The following is a 14,373-nucleotide window of genomic DNA, read 5'->3' as shown; positions in this document are numbered from 1 at the left end:
GATCTCTAGGCAGATGTTGTTTTCCTTCAGGCTTGGCCCTTAGAAGGAGTGGAAGTCTGAATTTCTGCTTGACTTCGTAAATGTGCTGAATTGGAGATATAGACAGTGTTTAATAAACTAGTTGGAAACAATGTTTCAGATGAGGTGGAGAAAACAAAATATCATAGTTTGACATTATGTTTATTTTTCCCACTAGAAAATTGGCAGTTAACAACTGCATTATTTTTCAAAAAATCTTTCAAGCAAGAAGCTGAAGTCAGATCTATTTGCATGAAACTGATGGTCTAAGATTTTAAGCAATTTTGTAATAACTTCCTTTTATACATAGTGCATCTCAGAAGCAATGTATGCTTGAATGTAAAAGAGCTGCACTGTTACGGAAGTGAAGATAGACAAAACCAGAGATTGTTGCCAGCCTTTGAAATAATTATTTAGTATGATAAGTTTGGTAATGAACTTTTTTAAACTGCATTTTTTAATCGAGATTCAGTTTTCACCAGACTAATGTAGTTATTGAAAACACCAAAAATAATAAACTATTTTTTAGTGACAGGGAGCAACAGTTTCATTTTTTAAATGTTGTCATGCCATTATGCGTAACTGTTTCAGTTAGGCAGGAATGTTAATAAATAACTGCAACTTTGTATTTAATTCCTTTTGGTTTGTTGCCAGAGTTTCAATTTCATGGGTACCACAGGGCAGTTTCCATACTTGATCTGCAGAATCCCCCCCGGAAGGCGGTTGAGTTCTGGGTCACCAAAGCTTCATTCATATTGGAGGTTGTGGACACATTAGGCAAGAGTTTGGAATCATATATGTTCACACAGAAAAGTATTCTTGCAGCTGTACTTACTTTTAAGCAACTGACTTTTGTCCTTACATAGTCCATCCTTTGGTGGTCTCCAGTTGTGTTGTGCCAGAGCAGAATAGGATTGAGGTAGCAGTAGGAGTCCCTGTGCACTGATTTGTTCCTTTTCCTCCCCTCTTACCTCAACTGTTGTATCTGCTTAAGCGCTAGAACAATGTACCAGTTGGTTTTGCACTAGAGACATTTCCGCTGGCATCTGTCTCTGGGCACAGGCAATGGAAGCAGATGCCGAGGGTATTGGGCTGCTGGGAGCAGTCGCTGCCTGTTGCGCTTGTGCCGGAGCCACAGCTCTGTGCACAGCCTGTAGCCCCTTCCTCTTGCTGCTTTGCTGACACTGAGGTAGGAAAGCGTTGGAAAGCACAGGATAGGAGTGGTTGCGGAGTCATCAGTGGCTCTTCCCAGCCATTAATTTTATGCTCTCCTCCTTTTTCCTCTTACTTTGTGGGTCATGGTGCTACAGAAGTAAAATTTGTTTTGCAAGGATTTGCTCTTTCTAGGCATAGCTCTTTTCCTTGCCCACCCTCCACCTCTTTTGTATGAGAAGCCTTTTCTGGCTTCTGGAACATCAAACACCATAGAAGTCTTATAAGATAGTTCTGATTTTTAGGGAAAATCCTCTTGCGGGAGTAATAGTAGGAAGTGCTTACGTAGGAGTATGGTGGGAATTTAAATTTGCTTTGACACACTAGTGATTGACAGTGAATGATATTTTGAGTGATCTTTTGTGCAGCTGAAGTGGAGTTATGCTGGAGGTTTTGCAACAGTGGAGATTTCAAAATATTCCTGCAATATACGTACAACTATCAGGTGACACCACTGCAAAGAAGTGACAGGACAAGAGGCAATGGGCACAAACTGAAATACTTAAAAATAAGAACAACATTTTTTACTGTGAGAATGGTAAAACTCTGGAACAGGTTGCCCAGAGAGTTTTTGGAGTCTCCATCCTTGAAAATCTGTTACTCTGTTGTTGTAAGAAAAGCATGCAATAATCCTTTTTAAAGTGAAGTGGTAATTCCCTGGAGTTTTGTTCTGGCTTCCTACAGTTTGTGGTTCAGAGACTTCTTATTACATTCTGTTGTCATTTTAGCAACTTTTAATTATTACAAAGGATATAAGTAAATTACACATGCAAAAAACCAGACACCAGAATCCTTTGTTAATGAGTAGCTTCAGTTGTATGATCACTAATAAGAAACATTTTGAGTAATAATGAGATAGATTTTTGGTTTTTTTAAGTCTGTGGTTAAAACTTATGTTGACTTCATGGGGCTAGGGATTTGACCCATTACATTTTATATCTGATATAAAATATGAACTAAAGCAAAGTGAATACATTAATTATATATTTAAACATTCTATAAAATCAAAACCTATGATAATAGGATGTTCAAGTTACTTCTGCCTCCAACCGTCAAGTAGCTACCTGTGGTCTGCTCTTTGCGGAGTCTCATAATTGCTGTGCACCAGCTATGCAGATTACTTGCTGGCATGATGATCTGTCTGTTTGGCAGGAAGGAAGAGCTGGAAGCTTTATTATTTTATAGAAAGACTTTTAAATGTGTAAAACCAGCTTGGGAGTGCACAGCTGAGGAATGGGCTCTTTTATATGACAAGCCACACTTTGTACTTTGCTGTACAAAGAAATCTCTTGGTTTCTGATGTTTGACAGTGGAAAATGTTATTCTTCCGTTTGATAAATGAAACTGTTTGTCTCCAAAGCAAGCATATAAGTAATAGAATAAACATATTTTCTCACTAAAGGGATAGTTTCAGGAAAAGAGGATTAAAATTCTTGGAAAATCAGTGAGGCAGCTACAAGTGTCAGGTGATTATATGGCCTTATGTAAGTGCAGCATTTGATGTCTAGCCAAGTATTTCTAAAACTTATAGGGTAACTTCTGTTCACATTTAGGCCAATATAAATCTGAAAGAACTTCAAAAAAATCAGCAGTGTTTACTCCTATGTTAGGGCTTTTTTTGAAAAGAAAAAAGGTCTATATCAAAAGAAATTTCTTTGCTACAGGGAATTCCTAAAGGGGATAATGTGGTTAAAGCAGGGGCTTGCAAGAATTGAATTTATTCCTGCCTTTCTTGTAGATATCCTATACTGCATATCTTTGTGGCTTGATTTCTGTCCTAACCATATAAAATGCATTGTGTTTGTGTATATCTGATATTCAAACAATAGCATATGTATGTGTGGGGTAGTTGGTAGGTACATTATCTATTGTTGTATGGCAGTGTATTAAAATAATTTTGTTTGTTATCGTTTTTGTTTCATGGAGGAAAAACTCCAGTTGGAAACTACCTGGGAGAAAAATATTTTTAAGTGGTGGTGGGTTTTGTTTTGGTGTGTGTGTGGTGTTTGGTTTTTTGGGTGGGGTGAGGGTTTTTTTGGTTGTTTGTTTTTTGTTTTTTTTTTTTTCTTTTCAAGATGTTACTCCCATTTAGTCTAGTAGTGCAAGTGGTAATAAACTGCTTCTGAAGTGAACCCATCTTAAATAAGTCATTTATTTGTGTTGTTCGGTAAATTTTTTTTAACGTGCAATAATCTTTCAAAGGCCCTTTTTTTTCCAAGATAGCATCCAGAATGCAAATTATGTTCCAGAATGTTATTTTTCTTGCACATCCAGTCTTTTAATTTCATATTTAGTTTTTGTGCAGTTTATATCACATTACTTTTTCACTTCAGGTTTGAAATATCTTTAAACTTGGTGAGAGATATACCACTGAATAGTTCTCTTTGACTCATGCTAATCTTCAGGTGTTTAGAATTAGAAAAGGAAGATCTTACATTAGGAGAACATTGCTTGGAATGCTGAAGATGACTGGCTAAATCTAGTGAGTACTAACCAGGTAGAATTTGTCAGTCTGTCAATTGATCAGTCTTACAGATTTTCCTGATTACATACTGGACGTACACAAAGAAAGAGAGTAGGTATGGTGTGTTCAAGAATTGTCTTTGGAGTGATCCTTCTTTCAAAAGAGATTTGTGAACTGGAATTCAAACAGAAGCATAAAATGTTTCCAGGTGACAAGAGAATGAAAGATGTCACAGAGATCTCAGGAAAGGAAGTCAAAATGGGCAAGGATGTATTTGGAAATGTATTAGCTTTTACTAGAAAGTGCAAATTTGGACATCAGAGAAGTCCTGGAATTCCTGCCAGGCTGTATTCTCTGTCCCCACTAGGCTTTTAGCACTGTAGTTGCCCACCAGGCAGCATCAGATGGATCATCATGGAAACCGAACAAGACAACTTTACTTGAGAGATAGAACACAGAACATGAACCCTTGCTGAGACAGTCCAACTGCCAACTGTATGTTTTTCTGATGAATGGCATTATCATATATTTTTGTGCCAAATGAGTAAGCTATTTTCACCACACAAATACTGTCTACTCCAGCACATATTACACACAAACTACCAAACACAAGTTTCAGGGTGATCTTTGCAATGTGAATTCAATCTGTTATTGAAAACTATCCAATGAGTTCTGATGAGAAAACTGATGCCAAAAGAAGTGCAGGCCTGTGATGAATAATTGGATTATCAAAACCCCACAGCTTTCTAGGAGCTTATAAAGTGCAACTGTGTCGATCACTGCAAATTAGTAAGTATGTATCAGCAGCCAGTTGACTCAGTTACAGAGAGATTTACAAGCTGAAAATGTGTAACAAATGAAAGAAGGATGGCAAACAGGAGAATAGTATACAGGAGCATTTCAGTGAAGAATTGGAAGAGAATCAAGAGAAGAATTAAGATGCTGAGGTATTCTCTAGTGCTTTACAGGAACCTCACAGTACATCTGACCTGGTTTCAGTAAGGAAAAACAACATCATTGGTTTACAGTCTATTTAAGTAATACAAATATGTGTTCTATGTTTGTAGAAATAACTCTTTTTAATCAATAACTAATCTTTATCAAACATTTTTTCTTAATAAAATAGTTATCATAGCTAAACTATCCCTCAAAGAAGGTTTTCATATTAGCAAAGCCTAGAGGTCTGTATTCTCAAAAAGCATTCAGTAGCTCAGATGTAGCAACTTTAAAATCTTACATTTTAGCCCATGGCATGGTGTTTCTTTGTTCAGTCTGTCCTCCCATATAATAAAGCCTACTCATAGATTTCGCAAAGCCTCTATGCAAATCCACAATATCTGGCAGCTCTTGTTTATGCCACAATAATGTGGTTTCTGTAGAATAATGTCAGTAATGCACCTATGACTGCGTGAGTAAAGCTCTGTGGAAAGAGAAACGTCACTTAAAAACTTCAACTTTTCCTGTCAATTAGAGGAAACTAATTTACAGCAGCAGAATATAAATACAGTCAGAGTTCACATTAAGAGGTGAGTATATAAGAGAAACAATGTGACATGTTTGACAGGTGCTTCCTGGTCTTGGTGCTGTTTGGTGTTTCTTGTTGCTCTGTCTTACACAGCACTGTGTAGTACTAAATGCTTTCAAAAATAAAGTATATCAAATGGTGTTAGCACACTTCCCTCTTCATAACACTGGTAAGTGCAGCATCAAAAAATGCTGCCATTACAGATCAATAAAAGTAAGAATTTCCATGAAGAATACCTCCATCCTACAGCTTTCAGCAGGAGTGCAAAAAGGACTTCTGGAATTGTGTTCATATGACCTCAGTCTTTGAAGACACAGCTAGGATTTTGGTGATACTTGTGACAGTACATACTGCAAACTGTTGACAAAAAGTTACACTCTTTATTATTATTTTTTTTTTTTTAAAGTATATTTGTCTTGCAATATGTATGTACCTTTCATCTCAAGATATACTTAGTAAATATTTTATGAAGCACTGGAGGTTTTTACCCTCACTTTTGGGTGGAACAAACTGCTGTATGTCAGCAACATGACTTGTTAGAACAAGAAGTAAATCACAATGTCTAGCTGATATTGCAGTGCAAAGACTTGAGATGCAAAGTATACACCTTTACTTGAGAGTCACCTCTTGACATAGGAATGGACATCTCTCCCAAAAACTCATTAAAACTTACGAAAGTTCTTAGGACAAGAATCTTGGTCTTATCTGAACAATGCTGCTTTCTGCAATACTGTTTTAGTAGAAATACTGCTCTCTGATGCTGAGTAGAGGATCAGAGATTACCTAATGAATTACTTACATCGTGTCCTGTCGCACCCTGGATTTATGTGCCAGGTCCTTTAGTTGGGTATGTGCTTGACTGTTTAACTCTGGAAAAAATAAGAAAACAAGAAGATTACAGGATGTAAATTTAAAATGTACAAAAAGTTTAAACAACTTGGAATTTAATCAAATTTGGAATATTTCACCTTTATAACAAATAAAGCTAACAGAAATAATATTTTAAAATCTCTGACTCAATACAGTGATTTGTGTCCTGGGGGGGAGACACTTCTTTTAAACATTTCCTGATGTTATCTGCAAAACTCTATTAAATTATTTACTGAGTGGTTTCAGGGCTCATTTATTGCACATCTTCACTGTTAATATGGCACTCTTTCATCTGGAATGGAATTGCCAAGAAAATTGCTTCTCTTGATATTTTCTTGGAAGCAATAATCATTTTTTGTGTCTCATGGCATTTGAATTCCATGATTATTTTTTAAATTGGTTTAATTTTTTGAAGATCTTTAATCATTTCCACATAATTTCTTTGTCTTTCACAGGAACCTCTAGTATTACTAGTAGCAGTACTGTTTTCTGTGTCATTTTTTGTCCTATTAAATACCTCATTGGCTCTCCGTTGCCACGGAGGGCTCACATTTTTCTTTCAAATTGTTCAGCTTTTAAACATAAACTGGGATCAATTTGTTCAGACCCTTATTTATCCTTTCAAACTTGAACAAATAACCGTATGCCCTAAAATTATTTTTTTTCCATCTCCGTGAGGTGGTCTTGCAGAGGATGATGCTTGTCCCACAGACCTTACCTTACTTTCCTGTGAAGCGATCTGCATTCACCAGGGCTATGGTATGATTAAAATGTGGCTGACAGAGGAACATGTCTAAAAGAACTAGTGATTACATAGCAGTTGATTCCGATTCTTCGTTAAACCCGGGAGATGAGTGGGAGCTCACATCCAGTAACTCTCTGCTGTACAATCACAGGCGGGTTTTCTTGGGGCCCCACAGAACCTCTCTCTGCCATGCGGGTCTGTGCTCTACGTTGAGTTGGAATTCAGTTTCTGAGCTTTAAATGTCCCAGGATGAGAGTTGCAATCAGTTTCCTTGAGAAACTGTCCCTTAGCAGAAGACTAAACATGTAAGAAACATTTTCCTGTTCTTCAGACTAAGAATTATCTACCTTATTTTTATTGAATTATTCTAGTTATTTTCCTGCCTGCAATTCTAATGTTATCTCAACAGACATGTATGACCCTGCTAGTCATTGCTTAGCCAGTTTTCTTCTGACAGCATATTTGATGTCCAAAAGAAGTCAAAGGGAAAAGCATAATTCATTAGTTATCGTGGTTTTGCAAGTCATTTTCCGAAATAATTTTTGGTGAAAAAATTTTCAAACCAGAAACTTTTTGTAAGGCATAAAAGGCAGCAATGAGAGTTCATATTTTTAGTTTGTTGTAACTTCTCCAAAATGTCTACCGCATTGTTGACTCAGAGTAGGAGCTTTCAGGGTAGCAGAACTGGATCTCAGCCATCATACTTACATAAGAAAACTTTTTAAAAAATAAGCAATTTGTTGATCTTCAGTCCTCTGCCTAGATTATTCTCACAATAACCTTTGTAACCTTTGATTAAAAGGTGCTACACAGAAGGAAACCTACCTGTTAATGAATCTTAGTTTACTTGTGCTAAAAATTGAAAATGTGGGTGCCTACTTTTCAAACCAGAACAGTGAATTCTGTTAGAGCACTGAGAAGGTTGATACACAAAAGTTAGCCAAAGCAAAACAAATACATAAGTAAGAAATCTTGAAACTCAGGTTATTTAAGTTATGATACATGGTAGCTTTTTTAATTCATCAGAGCATAATGTGGGGGGTTTTTTTGTTGTTAATGAGCATGAGTCTGTTTATCACATACCTCTATAAATAAGTGTCTTTGCAGATGTTTTTTCTTTGTTGAAAATACTTTTTCTCCCCTCAGGGCATGCTACGCTATTAAATTAAGCTATGAATTTCCTTGCTTATTACAGAAGACACTTAGAACACTTTGAAAGGCATGGCACTGGCTTAACTTTTAAATATCAATTTTAAGAACTATTTACAGATTATTTCAGTAGTGTAGCTCTGATATATTTTATATGGCAAAACTTTTAAATGTAAGTTTTAAGAATCATTTACCCATTATTTCAGTAGTTTGTTGATGCTATGTCTAGTTAATAAAAATGATTGGCCAATTTCATTCATAGTTATATCTCTGTTAACACAATAAATACCACGAATTCCACTAACAGTTAAGTGGTCTGGGTCACTTAGGATAATTTTATTATCCTAATTAATTATTTGCCCACCCTATCCATACTTCCTGTATCTGCAACTCCCATTTCTTTCATGGTATGGTTCAGATTTATCATTGTTTTCTAATGTCGAATGTCACGTTGTCAGTGTTACCTCAACAAACCCATCTATTAATGATGGGACAATTTCTTCAGCAAGTAGAATAAACACAATCACAAACATATTTCTGAAGAGGCTTTATAAAACTCTAAAGAGGGAAAGATGAATGAAAAATCAGGAGTTACTGTGTAGCTTAGGAAATAAAAATTCAAAATTGCAACATATTCTGATATAGTCACGTTTATTTTGTATTTCAACCTGAGACAATTCATTATTTCTTTCTTTTACAGTGAAATACAGAGATCACTTGGAAACGTAACAGTTAGTAAAGAATAATAATAGCTTTCATTTGCATGGCCTGTTCAAATGTGGTACCTACTGACTTCTAAGCAGTGAAATTTTGTGTTCCCCCCTTTTTTTTAAGTTAAAATGTTCAAATCTGGGTCTATTGACTAAGCTTGTACCTAGGGAGTTAAATATTACAAACCTTGAATCTGTTTGCTTTCTGCCCAAGGTTGGCCTGTATTGATGCTTGCAAAATTAAGTAGTTATCACATTCTTTAAATACAACCATCTTGCCTGGGCATAAGAAACATTTGGCACAGTTTGCATACACTGTAAATTACTTTGGGCTCTTTCTAAAGAAAAGTTCCTTGGCGTAGTTTCTGAGGCAAATGCTTCCCTCGTTAGAAGAACAGTGTAAGGAAATGAGGTTAAAAACCGCAAGAGGTGATGAAGAGCTGAAAAATTAGCTTTATATTTTGTGCTGTGAAATCCTTTCTCGGGTGTTACAGGGTGGATGTGATGTAAAAACACATTGTAAAGAAGCCAAGGCTATATAGAACTGTAACAGAAGTCAACAGGGCAGCATTCTAGCACTCCATTGTATAGCGGCCAAGAATTTAGATGCGTTTTGCAAAGAAATGACCCAAGGTAGTGCTGTGTCATCATGTAACATTCAGTTCCAGTAGATGGCCTTAGTTTGAATCAGTCGCCAACAGAAGACAAGGGAGGAATGTTGGGTATGTGCTCAGTTGTGATAAGTTATTAGTATTCATGCAACGCTATCATCCATCAGACACTCTGAAGGAATGGAATGCAGTGGTTCTGCTGTGAGGATATGTTTATGTTGGATTAGCCTCTGCTAATGCTGAGTGTGATTTTTCACCATTTTAATCATGCCACTATGGTATCTCGTGTAGGTGAGCCACGTTACAACCTTACTGCTGTGGGCTGTGACTTGAGCGCTTTTCACATGTGGAAATGGTTTGTGTTCTGTATCTATAGTAACTAACTGCTGACATTTTCACTAAGTGCTGTGCATAGGCTGAGGGTGTATGACTGTTATTATCTGCTTTATAACTTATGCCAGAAGGCAATGTAGTATGTAGTACCTAAATTAGCCTGAAATAAAACAGTTCGTGTTCTGAAGTGCTCCAGCTGTGACAGAAAAGGTGCTCATGAAGTCGAATTGACCCTGCCAGAAATAACCTTTAGGATGTATAAAGAGATCCTTGGGCATTATAATTTAACTTTCTTGATCTGAGTACAGATAAACTACAATGGCTGTGTGGGCTATAATGCCCCCAGTTCCTACCATTTCTCTGTGTGGTAGACATGTCTTTTAGTTGATGAAACAGTAATGGGCAGGTGAATTTGTGATTTTTTCAAAATATTGCATCTAATTAAATGTCTCATCTTCTCACTGATGTCTGGTTCTGCTGAACTGTTTCTGTCCAACTTATAAACATTCCTTTGCACATTACATATACAGCACTAAGTTTAGTGGGAGTTACATATGGTGAAGGATTACTCAATGATAGCGTCTTATCTTACCTACGTGTGGAAGGCCAGAGGTCCTGTGATTGTGAAATTCCATGTTGAACAGAGTTTCTTAATGATGAACCTAAAGAAATTTGTATGAAAGCAAAGCTAAGGGTAAAGTAATCATTGGAAAGCAAAATAGTGATGTCATATTTCCAAATAGAATATTTTAAAACTTGTTGAGCTGCCCCTGTCTGGCTTGTGCCGCTGTGTCCTTTGCCTAGCACCCGGCCATGTGGGCTTAGGGGTTTTTCATTTCCTCCTCATGGTTTCTTTACTACTGTCTCATTTGGGTCAGTGGGGGAAAAACATGGATGGACTTGGGAGGAAAAAAACAGGTGGGAATTAGTGATTCTTCAATCAATATTACTTTGTTGATATCTTTGCACCTTTTCAAGTGAAAGTAATTATGAAGAAAATCTGTCTTTCACTCCATGTTTCTTGTCACCTTCTCTGTGTCACCATTTTACAACATGTATTTTGCCACTATAGCCTATTTCTAACGTGTTACAGAGCATGGAGTAGCATGTTGCAGAGCACTCGGTGCATTTGCTGAGTGCTATACTGTTTCTTCTAGCATGTGTTGTGTATGTAGAGAACTGTCATAACTAAAACATTTTGTTGCCTTAAAAGCAGACAATATAAGAAGTGTTCTTGCATATTGTGGATCTGTAGTCAAAGTGAAATTCATGTTACATCACTTTATAACTGCTGTGGTTTTAAGACTCTGTTTTACAGCTTGTTCTGATATTAGTGTTCCATAACAAAGTTAAATGAGCACTTGAGAACAGGGCAGTGTGTTCTCTGCCATGCTGAAAGTGAAAAATGCAGCTCTGGATACTGCAAGTTCCTGCCAGACTACACAGTTTGTATTAAATCATCCAACCCTTATGTTGGTACTTTGCTGCAATGGTCCTTTGCTCTGTTCTGCCCTGTGCAGAGATGGTTAACAAAGATTTGTCCTTGCAAGAGAAGTTAATTAGGCTAAACACAGTCATCCTGATTTATTGCTGTAACATCAAGGCACTGTAAAATCTGCAAACAAAGCAGATGGGAAAGGAACCTACAGCTTTCCTAATCCACTTACATAATCTTCGGTTTCGCAGCTCCATTTTTATGTAGGAAGAGAGGGCGTCATCACTTGTACATACAATCTCTTACCTTTCCCATGCACATCACATTAGAAATTTTGAAGTTTCAGTATTCCTTCACATCTCTAAATATATGAATTATGAAATCCCTTTTGACTGGTTGAAATTAACCTCCTCCCAAACATCAACAAGTAATAATGGTTGTTGGCTAATTTTTTTGTCATTGTTGATAAAACAGCAGCTGATGAATGTTCTGGCAGTAATTATTTGTTTACTTAAATTGTAAGTGATAATCTAGGGTATGGGTTTCTTGTACATTAGCTGCTCTGCTGTAAAGCTGGCCTGTATGGGTATGTCTCAGTTTGTATCTCCTTATTGGGTGCAAAATTCCTTAAATTCGATTAAATATGGGGTAAGAGTTACATAACATATAACAGCTGGCCTAGATTATGCAGAGATTGCATTTCGGAGTTAAAATATCAAGCATGTGTCTGTTTTTTCAGTTTTACCAAAACCCACAGTATCAAAGCCGTAGTTCTCAAAGGCTTGGAAAATACATTTGGTATGATTTTAAACCCTGCTCTCTTGTTGACAAGGCATAAGCATAGAGTAAAGAGACAAGGTAACACCAATCAGCAATTTATCAGCTTCTGGCTCCTCCCAAGTTTGAGCTCTGTTCCTACCAGACCTGTGAAGCAAGCCAGAAGAATTATCTTCCTCTAGGCATTAGACAGCAGTTTCCAAGTCAGCTTGCTCCCCAATGCCTGCAGAAACTCAGTGGAAACAGCAGATTTTTGTCTTGCCTGGGGATCGTAGTCTGCTGCCTAAGAAGATGGTGGTGACAGTCTGTTCCCTATTAAAAATGCAGTTGTACAGTATACAATTTACATAATCATCCACTATGAGAATGGTAATAGAACTCTCCAAAGCATGTCCTTACCAATCTCCCTTTTATATAAGCAGGAACAGTAGCCCTGGGGTTTATCTGAATGCATCTAGAAAACAAATTCTGCTTTTAGGATATCCTTGGCTCATCAACTTTGCTTATTTATTCATGTCTATATGTCAAATATGCAGGTTGAAAAGTCTCTGTTCTGGCAACTGATCCCCTTGTACTAGGGACTTCATTGCCTTGCACTTGCAAAAAATTGTTTCTAGTCTTACTGGATATCAAGAGAATCGTGCAATCATTTAGCTTGGAAGGGAACTCTTGAGACAATCTAGATCAACCTCTGTACTCAAGCAGGGTCAGCTAGAACTCATTGCCCAGGACCATGGCCACCAGATTTTCAATATCTCCACAGATGGATATTCCACAGCTTCTCTGGGCAACCTGTGCAAGTGTTTGACCACCCGCACAGTAAAAAACTGTCATCTCATGTTCAGATGGACTCTCCTGTGTTCTAATTTGTGTCCATTTTCTCTTGACCTGTTGCTGGGCTCATCCTTGTCCCATCAAGTATTTATAGAATCATAGAATAGATTGGGTTGGAAGAGGGCTTTAACTGTCATCTAGTCTACCACCTCCCCTCTCGCCCACAATGAGCAGGTATGATACTCTGCCACTGAGCTATACCCCCGCCTGACCCATTATACCCATTGATGAGGTCCCTCCTGAGCCTTCTCCAAGCTGAAAACTCCCAGGTCTCTCAGCCTCTACTCATATGACAAATGTTCCAGTCTCTTAATCATCTTTGTGCTGAACTCACTTCGTTAAGTCCATGTCTCTCTTGTGTTGGGGAGCCCAGACCTGGTCACACAGTGCTACAGGTGTGGCTTCACCAGAGCTGAGTAGAGGGGAAGCATCACTTTCTTTGACCTGTGGGTGATGCTCTTCACAACACAGCCCAGGATGGTGTTGGCCTCCTTTGCTGTGAAGATGCATTGCTAGTTCATGGTCGGCTTGTTTATCAGGACTGCAAGGGCCTTCTATGCAGAACTACTTCCCAGCAGGTTGGCCCTCAGTGTACATGATGCCTGATTAACTCCTCTCCAAAGCCCTCTTCTGGACTTTGCATTTGCCCTTATTAAAGTTCATGAGGTTCCTCTTGACCTAATTCTTCGACTTGTTAAGGGCCCACTGAATGGTACCATAACTGTGTGGTGTTTCAGCCATTCCTCCCAGTTTTGTATCATCTGTGAACTTGCTGAGCTGCACTCTTGTCACATCATCCAGGTCATTAATGAAGCTGTTAAACAGTATTTGCCACAGTAATGACCCCTGGGTTACACCACTTGTGACTTGTCTCCAACTGGACTTTGTGCTGCTGATCACCACCCTCCAAACCTGGCTGTTCAGTCAATTCTCAGTCCATCTCATTGTGTAATTACCTGGCCTTTAATTTGTCAGCTTGTCCATGAGGATGTTGTAGAGTCAGCCTTAATAAAGTTGAGGTAAACAGTATCAGCTGCTCTCCCCTCATCCAGCAGGCTAGTCACCTCACTGTAGAGGGTTATCAGATTGGTAAAGCATGATTTCCCCTTTGCAAACCCGTGCTGACTGCTCCCAATCCCCACCTTTTCCTGCATGTATTTGGAAATGGTTTCCAGGATTATTTTCTCCATCACCTTCCCATGGATATAAATTGCTGCTATATTGTTTACCTGCAGTTGCAGAGCTCAGGTGACAGATTTGTTAGGAAAGCTGTTTCATTTATTTTATTTTAGAGACACCTAAATTCTGAAATATCTAGATCCTGGATTTTCCAAAATGTCTCTAAATTATCTCATGGAGATTCAATTAATCTCGCAGCCGGTGAAAGGGATGCGGTGCAGGAGAGGAGTGAGTAGAAATCCCGTAGAGCATTGCAGACAGTGAAGCTTGCAGGGACTGAGGGGAGAGTTTGTTTGGAGTGTGTGGACAAAATGTTGTGTTTGTAATGAATGCAAGTCTGTCTGTTTTTCCTGTTTTCATAGAGTCTTCTCCGGTTAGAGCAATGCTACATCACAGTTGGCTTGATTTAAAAAAAAAAAAAGAAAAAAAAAGATGTCAAACATTCCCAGTTAATGCCAATGGGTTTTGTTTTATTTGTGGGTTTTTTTTGTTTCGTTTTTGTTGTTGTTTT

This window comes from Caloenas nicobarica, chromosome 4 (genome assembly GCF_036013445.1).
Source record: "Caloenas nicobarica isolate bCalNic1 chromosome 4, bCalNic1.hap1, whole genome shotgun sequence".
In the NCBI taxonomy this organism is placed as follows: domain Eukaryota; kingdom Metazoa; phylum Chordata; class Aves; order Columbiformes; family Columbidae; genus Caloenas; species Caloenas nicobarica.
This window is presented reverse-complemented; position numbering follows the sequence as displayed.